Consider the following 12,303-nt stretch of genomic DNA (forward strand, 5'->3'; position numbering starts at 1 on the left):
TGTCAAATACTTATCTCCATACACTACATATAATTATATATGTGTATTTGTATACACATTCAGAAACTGTGATGTCTGTCCACATACCCAGATATTGTTAGCATATGTATACATCCAGATATTTAATGTATGTGTTGGTATACACACAGACATTGTGAGCAACTGGCAAAATGGAAAAGAGGAAGTAGGATTCAACCAGGTAGCTCTATGAATAATAAAAAATATATGGTATGGGTGGAATGAACACCACCAATGGTGACACATAACCATCATAAAAAGAAAGAATCCAAAGGAATTGTTGCAAGAATGTAGGTTAGCCAAAAGATCCAAGAGGACAGATGACCAAATAAATTGTATCTCAGAAAAATGTTTCCTGGTAGGTAAAGTTTCTTTGGTGATAATGGAGTACAATAAAGTGGTAAGTTCTCTGAAGAGAATAACACTAATTTAAAGCAGTATTTGTGGCTACCAATATTTGATGGTAAGGGATATAGGAAGAGAGGGATGGCAAATGGTTGGTCACAGGGGAGAAATGGACAGCACAAGGCAATTGTGTCTCTGTGGTGAAGACTGGAGCATTAGGGTCCTAATGAATGGCAAAGGGAGGCAGGAGAGAGACAGACAGACAGACAGACAGATAGTGACAGATTTGAAGATGCTTCACCACTGGCCTTCAAGATAAAGGAACAGATCCACAAGCCAAGAAATGCAGATCATCTCTAGAAGCTGAGTAGGCAAGGAAGTGGATTCTGCTCTAAAGCACTCAGAAACACCCCAGTCCAGCAGACACCTTGACTTTTAGTCCAGTAAGAATTCTGGTATACAGAACCGTATGTAAGATAAAAGAATCTTTACCTTTTAGAATCACTAAGTTTGTGGTAATTTGGTCTAAGAGCAATAGGAAACTAATAGACTTACTTTAACCAGGAGTTGCCACTTCTCATGTGACTATTTTTTAGAGCTATCTTATTTTGTACTCATTGTTTCTAGTAAAGCAGAAGAATACTTTTGGTTGAATAAATTTCATCTTCCATTCTTCCTTCCACTCCCTCAGTTTAGGATTGAATGATTTATTTGTGGAGAATTTGTGGTAGCTGGAAGGACCCGAATAATTCATGTCCTCTCCAAAATCAAATTTGTTGAAATCATTAAGCCCAGTAGACCTCATACTACTTCAGATAAATTACTCAAGAAAAATTTTACAACAGTGTAATAATAAAGAGAAAAGTTGATGTTTTCACTTAATAGGTAGTTAATTCATTTGATTGATCTTACCCAATTTTATTTTATTATTTTTTTTTTTTATTTTTTAATTTTTATTTATTTATGATAGTCACAGAGAGAGAGAGAGGCAGAGACACAGGCAGAGGGAGAAGCAGGCTCCATGCACTGGGAGCCCGATGTGGGATTCGATCCCGGGTCTCCAGGATCGCGCCCTAGGCCGAAGGCAGGCGCCAAACCGCTGCGCCACCTAGGGATCCCGATCTTACCCAATTTTAAAATTATTTTTAATCCATTAACGCTGAATCTGTCACACTAAAGATCCAGAGATTTGTTTTATAACTTCCTCATTCTGCTGAAAAATTAAAGTTAAGCTCTTTTGTCTCTAGACAGGGAAGACACAAAAAGTCATTTTTCACAACCCATTTCACATTCTGTCTCTGTTTTCTCCTTAAATCAACTTACATGTCCCTCAAGTAAGTGTGTCTATATATTTTGTCCATCATAACTGTTATCTCCTTGTCTACTGTGTTCATTCCCACTGAAGTGAATGGATCAAGGGGTTCTATGGAGGTGTCTGCTTGGGGTTCCATAACTGTGAAATTTGGGCTTCCTGCTTTCCCTGTTGTCATTTGTTGCCAGTGAGAGTCCAGAGGGGACACATGCCCTAAATTCACCTTCACCCAAGACTGACCAGGGATATTTAGTTAGTAATCCCCCATTTTGCCACTTTGCTTTAAAAACGAACAAATGAAAAAACTAACAAGGAAAGCAACACAACACAAGGTCAAGTTCCTAAGTTTTGGAATCAAACTGGGGTTTGTTCACCGTCAATCTTTCTGATGTGTGACCTTAGACAACTGACTCAATTTCTTCCCAGCTCTCATTTTCAAACTCATGCAATGGAACAAGTAACAATATTTATTTTGCTTGCCATTTACGAGGATTAAATAAGACACTGTCTTCAAAACTTTTACATAGCCCTGGCCTCTGGCAAATGCCTCTTGCATCTCTTAAATTACTATTTGAGTGCAAAACGAATGTCTTAACTTCTTTTGGTGGCATCTTCTTCATTTGTCGGGTAAAGGAGTTTGACTAAATAATAATCCTTTCCTCTTTAGTGGTGAAATTCTTCTTTTTAAGATTTTGTTTATTTATTTGAGACAGAGAATGTGTGTGCTCTAGAGAGATCATAAGCAGGGAGAGGGGCAGAGAGAGAGAGAGATAGAGAGAGAAGCAGACTCCCTCCTGAGCAGAGAGCCCCAATGTCGAGCTCAATCCCAGGAACCTGAGGTCATGACCTGTGTCAAAGGTGGACACTTAACTCAGCCACCCAGGCACCCCTTCAGTAGTGAAATTCTAAGAAGAATAGAAATATAAAGAGTACAGTTCCAAAAGGATAAAAAAGAGTACAGTTCTAAAAGGATATTTAGGTTAAATGGTGTGGAAGGACAATAAGGTATTTCAATATGTTTCTCCAACTCTCTTTTATTAATAATTTCTACCATACTCCCTAGGAATTTCTTTAATGCCATGGATAATTTGGGAATGTATTGATCTGTGGGTTTTCTTAAATAAAATTTGTAAGAAAATAAAAGCTAATATTTATTATTTATGGCATGCACCGTTTTAAGTGTTGTATGTTCACTAATTCATTTGTTCCTTGAAAACCATGTATATGTGCATATATATACACAAGCACACACATTGACAAAGTTATATATATATATATACACATATATATCTTTGTTTTATATATATGCATATATTCTCCCTAATATAAGATTCTAATATATACTATATATATTTAATATAAATTGTACATGTTATATATATCATAATTATAATTAATATAACAACTTTCTATGTATTATACATAATATATATACACATAGGGAAAATATATATATTACATTTACAGTAGAGAATAAATTCAGGCAGAACTTGCCATTGTAATTACTCAGTAAAATTTTACTTTATCATTAAGTTTACTTTATCATTAATTTTAGTTTATTAATCAGTTTTATCCTATGTTTATGGGATAAAATTGATTTGTAATCTAACCCTCTCCCTCTCCCTTCATACTTTTTTTTAGAACACATTAGACTTTTAAAACACAACTGAAATTCTAATTTGAAAGTCCTTTCAAATATTTAGGAAGATTTAATACATTTTTAAATAGCATAACAGGGTCGAGATTAGAGTATAGAGTGCCAAATATAGGAAATAAATGGATGACTATGTTAATATGAGGCTTAAATACACATAAAAGTCTCAATCATTTTAAAAGGGAAAACATACTAAATAAAGAATAAAATCAAGGGAATATACCCAAGAAAAATGAAAACTCTACAATAGAATTGTCTAATAAAAATATAATGTGAAATATGCATAAGAACCATATATATTATTGTATATTTTCTAATAAACACATTGTAAGAATTTTTTTAAATAAGTGAGATTACTTTTAATATGTTAATCATAGTAAATACAAAATATTTTCATTTTGACATATAATCAATACTAAAAATTACTGAGATATTTTACTTTCTTTTTGTCGCAACAGTTCTTTGAAATCTAGTGTTTTTGATACTTAACAACCATTGAGACTCTCTACATTTCAAGTGCTCAACAGTGATGTGTAAGTAGTGACTATCAAGTCAGATTATTTAGGTTTAAGTCTATCCAAAGTGTAGCTAATTGCAAGATGTGACAAGAGATGAATCCATGAAAATCATGTATTTATTTCTATTTTGAGATTCAAGATTTGTGTCAATAAGTTATCTGTAAGTTACATAGAATTCACTGCTTGTTCCAGGTGATTGGTTTGGGTTTCAAAAGTATTGGGATTGCATGGGGGAGGGACACTAGGCAGAGACAGAAAGCCAAGAACCCAGTATTAACTTGATTAAGTCACTTAAAATGCATATAATGCATTGTTCTCATCTCTAAGATGGTGAATATTACATGTTCTATTTACTTCTCTGCATCACATTTTGAGGATTAAATGAAATAATTAAAGTGAATTGGTAGAGAAGAATATGATATAAAGAATAATGACTATGATTGTTGTTGAAATAACATTGGTGATAATGATAATGATAACGGCATTATTATTCTTTTTAAACTAAAATCTATATTAAATAATCCTTCCATAGAATAATAATTCTAACAAAATGAGCTTTAGTTGAATCATTAAACTATAAAATTATTAAAAATAGAATTATGGACCAGTTACATAATGATTGAATTTGCTTAACAGTTGCCCTTACTTTATTTATTCATCAAAATTAAATCTTTAGTTCTAAAAAATACATGAAAAGATCAAGGAAGTAGCATAAAAACATAATGGGGATTGATTTATATTTCCAGGAGCTATATGAAATGGAAGTATATTATAGGCAAGAAAAAAAGCCATTTTGATTATATTATCATAATACATCATTATGCCAACACTTTGTGTCAATAAAAGAGGTAAACTAGAAAGAGATTGTATTTTACTAGGAAACAGGAAATTTTAAGAAGTAACAGCTTAACAATTAATTTAACAATTAATTATTATTGGTAGCCAGATTGATAACAATTCTTCTATTCTAGAATGGTTTATTGCAAACATCAAATCCTCTTGTAAGTAAGAGTACATGACTGTATCATGTAAAAGGAGTTACAGAATTTCAGATGCAGTTAAAAATGTAAATTGTACATAGTCCTCACTTTTGGTGAGAGAAACGTCAGGCATAGATCCATGAGAGAAAAGTCTGCATTAACTCACATTTTTGTAGAAGGTTTTTCAAAAACTTTGTGTTCGTTAGTTAAGATAAAGCAGAGAATATCTACTCTTTATTTACAAAACAACAACAGTATAAAGTTCTACAGCAAAGAATAATAAATAGATAAAGAAACACATGTGTTATGATAAAATCTTTCATTCTTCGGTTTGGTTTAGTTAAACCAATATTCAAATTCAATATTCAAAGGAAATATTTTGTAGAACCTCAATATGCAAAATAAACTAAAGGTGATATTTTATTAGCTTAAGTTAATTTTAGGTTCAAATTTATATTTTCTTATAAAGTTTCGCCAATAAAAAGGCAGTTTGGATCAATTAAAATATAGCAACATAAGTAAGATTATTTCCATTCTTGGGGTTTCATTTTCTCTGCATTTGTATGTCCATATATGAATAACTATAATTTTAGAATAAACCATAAAACTTCTTGATATTGACCAATTTTAATCAGCAAAAATGACACCATATCAACCTAGTGGTGATAATTGTGCTTCTTTTTTTTTTAATTTTTATTTATGATAGTCACAGAGAGAGAGAGAGAGGCAGAGACACAGGCAGAGGGAGAAGCAGGCTCCATGCACCGGGAACCCGATGTGGGATTCGATCCCGGATCTCCGGGATCGCACCCTGGGCCAAAGGCAGGCGCCAAACCGCTGTGCCACCCAGGGATCCCTGCTTCTGTTTCTTAAATGTCTCCACTTGTGTTGTTTCCTTTCCCTTTAATTTACAGAATCCAGAAACTTCAAATAGAAAAACAGTCAAGTTTACTTCAAGGTATAATCACAAATAATATCAAGACTTTGTTCACATACACTAGTCTGAGAGTAAGAGTTGTATCACTAAAGCTTAGTAATTAATTGAAGATTCTGACTCTAAAAGAAACTCGAACAGAGTGTATCAAGCAGAAGGAAAATTATATCACATTGGAAGGACTGAGTTGCAAAAAGAAATATGAGAAAAGATACTGGTACATATGTGGGTAAATAAAAAATCACTAACAGTGAAGAATGTAATAATAATGTCTAATTTAAGAGGAATTAAAACTAAAACATAGAAAATGGTAGTATGTAAGTCTAGAGGAAGATGAACTGAGTAAACTGATCTAAGTTCTTATTATTCAGTAGTGTGATAAAGATACTGATTAACTTCAGATGTCATTAAGATAGGCAGGCAAGTTACAATAATCGATATATGACATAGAAGTTCCAAAAAAAATTAAGGGATAAAATGGAGTAAAAGAAACAAAATTTCATCAATCTAAAATAAGAAAGAAGGGGGGAAAAAAGAAAGAAAAGCAAGACTTACAGTACATAAATAACATGATATCAATAAGTACAAATATATTAGAAATCATATTAATATAAATAGGCTTAATGTTCTAGGAAATTCTCTGGCCTAGTTATTCAAAATTGCCTGTTTTTAAAAACCGCGGCAGTTATCTGCCATTTATAGGTGACAAATCTAAACTTAAAGACTCAGAGGGGTTAAAAGATAAAGGTTATATGAGGTAGACATTAACTGAAAGACAGTGGGTATAGAAGTAATCATAATATACACAATAGACTTTAGGACAAAAATAATAATTTCATACAAATAGTAATCATTCAATACTAAGCACATTAACAATTTGATTCGCTAAGAAGGTATATGATAAACTAAACTCGTAAAACCTAACAATGTAACTTCAAAATACATAAAGTAGAAAATGACAACTGCAAGATGAAAAATAGGCAAGTTCACCATCAGAGAAGATGGATAATGTACGTTTTTTACAAGCAGAAAAAGACTTAGTAGGAATATAGAAAAGTTAACACAGCAAGCTTGATTTCATAGACCCAGTATCATAGATGATCTGGAATTCCTTACCCTCCTTTCCAGAGGAAGGGGGGAAAATCCACAGCACAGCTCTCTGTTTTCATGAATCAGGAACGCATCTAGTCTTCTGCTTACAGATACTGCAGGAGAAGTGTGGAATGATGAAGGCACAGTAGCTTAACAAGCCTCACATGGATACAGTTGGCTGGCTCTCTTTCAGACAAAGGGGTGCATAGTGCCCAATTCCATGACAACAAGTAAGGCCCAATTCTGCATTCTCTTATAGCTTAAAATAATTGTTGAAACTATCCCAAACAGGACAGTGCCAATGCATATTACACACATTGTTGTCACTGTACTGTGGCCTATTCTGTTCTTAGGAGAACTATACCACAGAAACATCAGTGGCATTTCATTGAGCTTGCTCTTACCTGTCTGGTTTTTAAAAGAGCAGAAAACTGCACTTTCAAATTTTAATACAATGACACTTTAGACTTAATCGCAAATCATTAACATGTTCTCAGGATTCTGAACACTGCATACACACAGAAGTAGGATGGGGGTGGGGGTGACATTCCAAAGCCTGAAAAAAAGGAGTTGGCTAACTTGGGGTACAAAAGTCTGGTGTTGGGAATTTTAATGTATTCCCAGAAATTATGAGAATGTATGTTGAGTTTTATTCATTTTTTAGGTAGCTAAAAACACGTTATAAATAAAATCAGCATTAAATGTACTAAGAACACTGTAGCAAGCTCAGCAGAGCAGAAAGAGAAAACCAGAAGCCCATGATACAAAGGATTGCTACATGGAAACTTAGATACACAGGAAAAGGAAAATACACTTACTATGGGCATTTTCTTTTAATGAGTTCATTTCAGCCAACCTATGTTTATTCATCATGCTTGTCACTGTGGAGTTATATCCCTTCCACAAACTAATCCAAGAACAAGCACAAACAACCAACACACAGACACGCACAACACACATGGCCCAGTGTGGTTAAGGAATACACATGGTAAATTTCTGTCAAAATTTATTCAGATTGTTTTAATAATTCAACTAAAACTTTTAAAGCTTCTATCAAGTGTCAGGCATCATAGCATCATAGCAGACACTGGAGATGCAACAATGACCAAGACAGACAAGTTTTCTGCTCTCCTGGATCTTACATCCTAAATCAGGAGATAGGTAAAACCAGAAAAGACAGTTTTCTGAGACAGTTTCAAAGAATGTCAGATTCCTTAAAGAAAATAAAACAAGGCTACATGCTAGATGGAGTTTTGCAACTTTAGCATTACTGGTATATTGTGCCAGATAATTATTTGTTGTGGGGTATTTAGCAGCATCCCTGGCTTCTAAGTACCAATAGCATCTTCTCAGGTATGACAACCAGAAATACCTGCAGGCATTGCCAATCTCCTGGGGGTGCAAAATCACCTCCAGCTGAACCCCTGTGCAAGAGTGACCAGGATGAAGTGGGCTTTTTGTTTTGTTTTTTATTGGATGGCCAGGAAAGTCCTCTTTGAGGGCTTAAAATTAAGGGGGGGTGCAGAGAAAGAGCATAAAATGATTTTGGAGGAAAGTTTTCCAGGCAGATTTGAACAATAAGTACCAAGGCAGTAAATGAACTTGGAATCCTAAAGGAACAGATAGAAGACTTGTGTGACTAAAGCACGGAAGCAGGAGATGGTAATTCAGAGATGCAGACAAGATCAGATCACAAGATCATATAGAATCGTACAGGCTATGATAGAGTTTGGATTTTTTTTTTTTGAAGGGTTGTGAGAAGTTTAGATGCAGGAGAGAACTTATGATTAATTGTGAAGAAAGAAATGTTTCTAGTTAGACCATTAAAGATAGGCCTGGATTTTTACAGGCTGGGATGAAAGACAAAAGTATTCCAGGTACAGATAAGGAATTGGGGATGATAATATGTTTCTGGGCTCAGGCAAGGGATGCACGGAAATGGGATTCCATAATTGTCAGAAATGTAGAATCTAATGCAGGAGGAACGAACTTTTGAGAGGCATCTTCCATCCAAACACCTCTGGAATGACAGCTAAGAGGAACTCTGAAGGAGAATGTGTTCTAAGCAACAGATTGGCAGCAGCTGTGAGCTGTGGGACCCACTGTGTATGTGTGGACTCTGGCTCAGTCCCAAACATGCCCCTTTAGGGAGCAAGGACCCAAAGCCAAGGGCAGGCCAAGCTACTCAGCAGGAGCCAGAGACTGACAACCCAGAGACAGGCAGCTAATAGCACAAAGATGTCAATGGCTTGCTTCAAAAATATTCTCATTAGAGGTTTAGAGAGTCAATTTTTTCAAACCAAGGGAGAAAGGCATAATAAACATTAGCTCTTTATTCCAACTCCCTCACTGTTATATTATCACTCCATTTTTTAAGTATTGGCACATGTAAGGCACTGTTCTAAGTGTTTTCCATTCATTTTATTATTCAATCTCCTGAACAACCCTCTAAGGTAGATTCTCTTGTTTTTAGCATTTAACAACAAAGGGCATCATGAGCCTAGAGATGTTCTGGTACTTTCCCAGGGAATCTGAAACCTAAGCAATCTGACTCAAATCCAATCCCTTACCCACCACATCTCACTCAGTTAAAACAATCTGTATCATATTCTGATCAAATGAAGCAATTGACACAAATGAAGTCACTTGCCAAAGGTCACACCCAATTAATGTCTGTTTGAGAAGCAATTGACAATAAATTGCTAGCATTTGAGCACCTACTAGTTCCAGTTACTTTTCTAAGCACTGTGTATGAATCATCTTGTTTAATCTTCATAGAAACTACAAGGAAGGTCTTATTAGTTGCCTCATTTTATAGATGATAAACCTATGTCTAGAGATCTTGTCACTTGGCCAAAATCACCCAACCAGCAAATTGTGGAAAAAAGACAGCAACTTAGGTGAGCCTTTACCCCTAACACTGAATCATAGAAGCCAGTTCTCTTCCCACAAGAAACTACTTCAGAAACTCTTACAATCTTACTTAGTAAAAATAAGGTGTGTGCAGTCATGCAACATTACTTAAAAGAATTTCACAGACAAGAACATCTGATAATGCTCTGAGGCAATCCCATGGAAAGCCTCCATTACTTTTTTTCTCCTCTTTGTATAGAAGTTTTAAAGAAAATATGTTAAATTCATTTATCAACTCATTTTATGTGATACCTTAATTTACAAATAAGTTTATGAAAAGAGGGCTTGGTGCATTGATTCTGCAGTCTTTCATGCCTAGGATAGTGAATGAGTTCAGGTATTTCTAAGTGATTATAGGTGAGGAGTTGTCCCTAAACCTATCTTGCACCCCCTACCTTCAGATCTTCTAACCAAACACATTTTGAGAAATCAACAAAGACCTACAGTCTCAGAAGGTACTTTTTGGAATCCGTTTGTCTGACTTCCCATGGCTGATGTAAGAATGCCAGGCTGCTGCTACCTCTGCCTTAGCACACTTTTCATGGCACCAGTGTGACATAAGAAAATGACCCATCCGCTGGTGACACAATCTATTGAAAAGTATATATTCTCAAGCAAGAAAATTGCAGGCATTAGAAGGCATCTATGATGTGGCAAAAGAAAGCCAGTATTTGGCCTCAGAAGTTGTAGGTTAGAATTCAGTTGTGCCATTTAAAAGCTCTGTGACCTTGGGCAAGTCACTATAACTGCTCTGAGATTAGGACCCTTTATTACACAGGAGGCAATATAATCCTGACCCTGGCTACCAGACAGGTTGCAATGCAGATCAATAAGACAAATTGTGTATGGGTGTTTTATGAACTATGTGATGCTCTAGCAATAAACAGACATTCATAAGAGAGATGTCAAATAGCTAGTTACAAGGCTGACCGTTTACTGAACTAGGGATGGTGTATCTCCTCTCTTGTCAGGTCTTTTTGACAACGATAGCATGCCGAAGCAAAGCCAATCCAAGTCTATGTGTTCTGGAGCTATGGGAGGGATGAGGTCAATGCTCAAGGCAGCTGCTCAAGAGAGAAACTAAAAATTCCCAGTGTTTTAAGGTACTAAATCTAACCTGTCTAGTTAAAACTTGAGTGAGGTAAACCCTGTAGAAATAGGAACATTTTAAAATGTTCAATACCAATAATAATTATTATTATAGCAGTAGTATCTCAGGTATCCGGGAACTACTTTAATAATTTTTACTATAACAATAATAGCTGGTGGCTCAGCGGTTGAGCACCTACTTTTGGCCCAGGGCATGATCCCACATCGGGCTCCCTGCAAGGAGCCTACTTCTCCCTCTGTCTGTATCTCTGTGTCTCTCATGAATAAATAAATAAATAATCTTAAAAAAGACTTTAAAAAACAAAAAACAATAATAACATCTCATGTATCAATCAACTACTTTTTTGTTAGAGAGAGAGAGCACAGGGAAGAGCAGAGAGAGAGGAAGCAGCAGACTCCTAAGTGGGGCAGCCCGAATTGGGGCTCGATCCCAGGACCCTGAAATCATGACCTGAGCCAAAGTCAGATGCTTAACTGACTGAGCCACACAGGAGCCCCCGGTCAACTACTTTTGCAAACAAAATACTCCAAGACTCCTAGTCTTAAAAACATTTATTCTCAGTTCTCTAACTGCAAATTGAGTGGGCATTGGCCCATCCAAGTTGGGCTGTGACAGGCAACTCTGCAGACCCACTTGACCTGTCTCCTCATTGTGGGTTGGGCTCAGGTGTGTTATTCTGGAGTCCAGGCAAAGAGAAAAGCAGCTACTGACAGGCCAGGCCTAACTCAGGGTGATGGCAGAAGTGTAAGAGAGCACACGGGTGACCACATTTTAGACCTCGGATGTAATCTCCATAGGCCCTATTCACTAGGCACTTACTATGTGTTCAAGCAATTGTGTACTAAGAGCTTTGCCTCATTCTTTCACGTAATCTTCACAACAACTTTGTAAAGCAGAGCTTTTTTTGATTCTCATTCTAAAGACAAGGACATGGAGGTAAAGAGAACTTAAGAAACTTTCCCCCAATCCTATAGCTTATAAATGACAGGGTCAGGTTTCCACTATAGACAGTGGGACTCCAGGAATTTCAAGATTTGCCATGCTAGTACATTCCAAACACTGCTTAAAGCCTGGCCCATCAACACTGCAGTGAATATGGGGCTAGTTTCAAAGTGTTGAATGTGTCTGGGTTCCCATATCATAACACTTAAAAAATATATGAATTTTGTTTTATTTATATCATGAACTATTTGCTATGCACAAAACATATGTAACAGGCATCTGCGCCTAATAGAGTGCCTAATAAAATGAACACGTATGAACCTACCACCCCAAAACTAGAATATTACCAAACTTTGTATGTTCCTTTTCTCTGTTAACATTCTGCCTCTTTCCTGAAGGTTACCATTATTTTGAATTTTATATTTATCATTCCCTTGTTTTTTAAAAAATTATATTGATATTTATATAATATGTCAAATAGTTT

At 35.6% G+C, this 12,303-nt stretch overlaps 1 long non-coding RNA gene across 1 annotated transcript; it reads left to right on the top strand.

Annotated features, from left to right (window-relative positions):
• Window positions 1–332: 332 nt before the first annotated feature.
• LOC119864579 lies at window positions 333–10,858 on the top strand. Its single transcript, XR_005374428.1, has 3 exons — window positions 333–376; window positions 3,788–3,862; window positions 10,738–10,858. It is a non-coding gene; the product is annotated as an uncharacterized LOC119864579 (long non-coding RNA).
• Window positions 10,859–12,303: the final 1,445 nt, after the last annotated feature.

The sequence above is a fragment of the Canis lupus genome, chromosome 20, assembly GCF_011100685.1.
Source record: "Canis lupus familiaris isolate Mischka breed German Shepherd chromosome 20, alternate assembly UU_Cfam_GSD_1.0, whole genome shotgun sequence".
In the NCBI taxonomy this organism is placed as follows: Eukaryota; Metazoa; Chordata; class Mammalia; order Carnivora; family Canidae; genus Canis; species Canis lupus.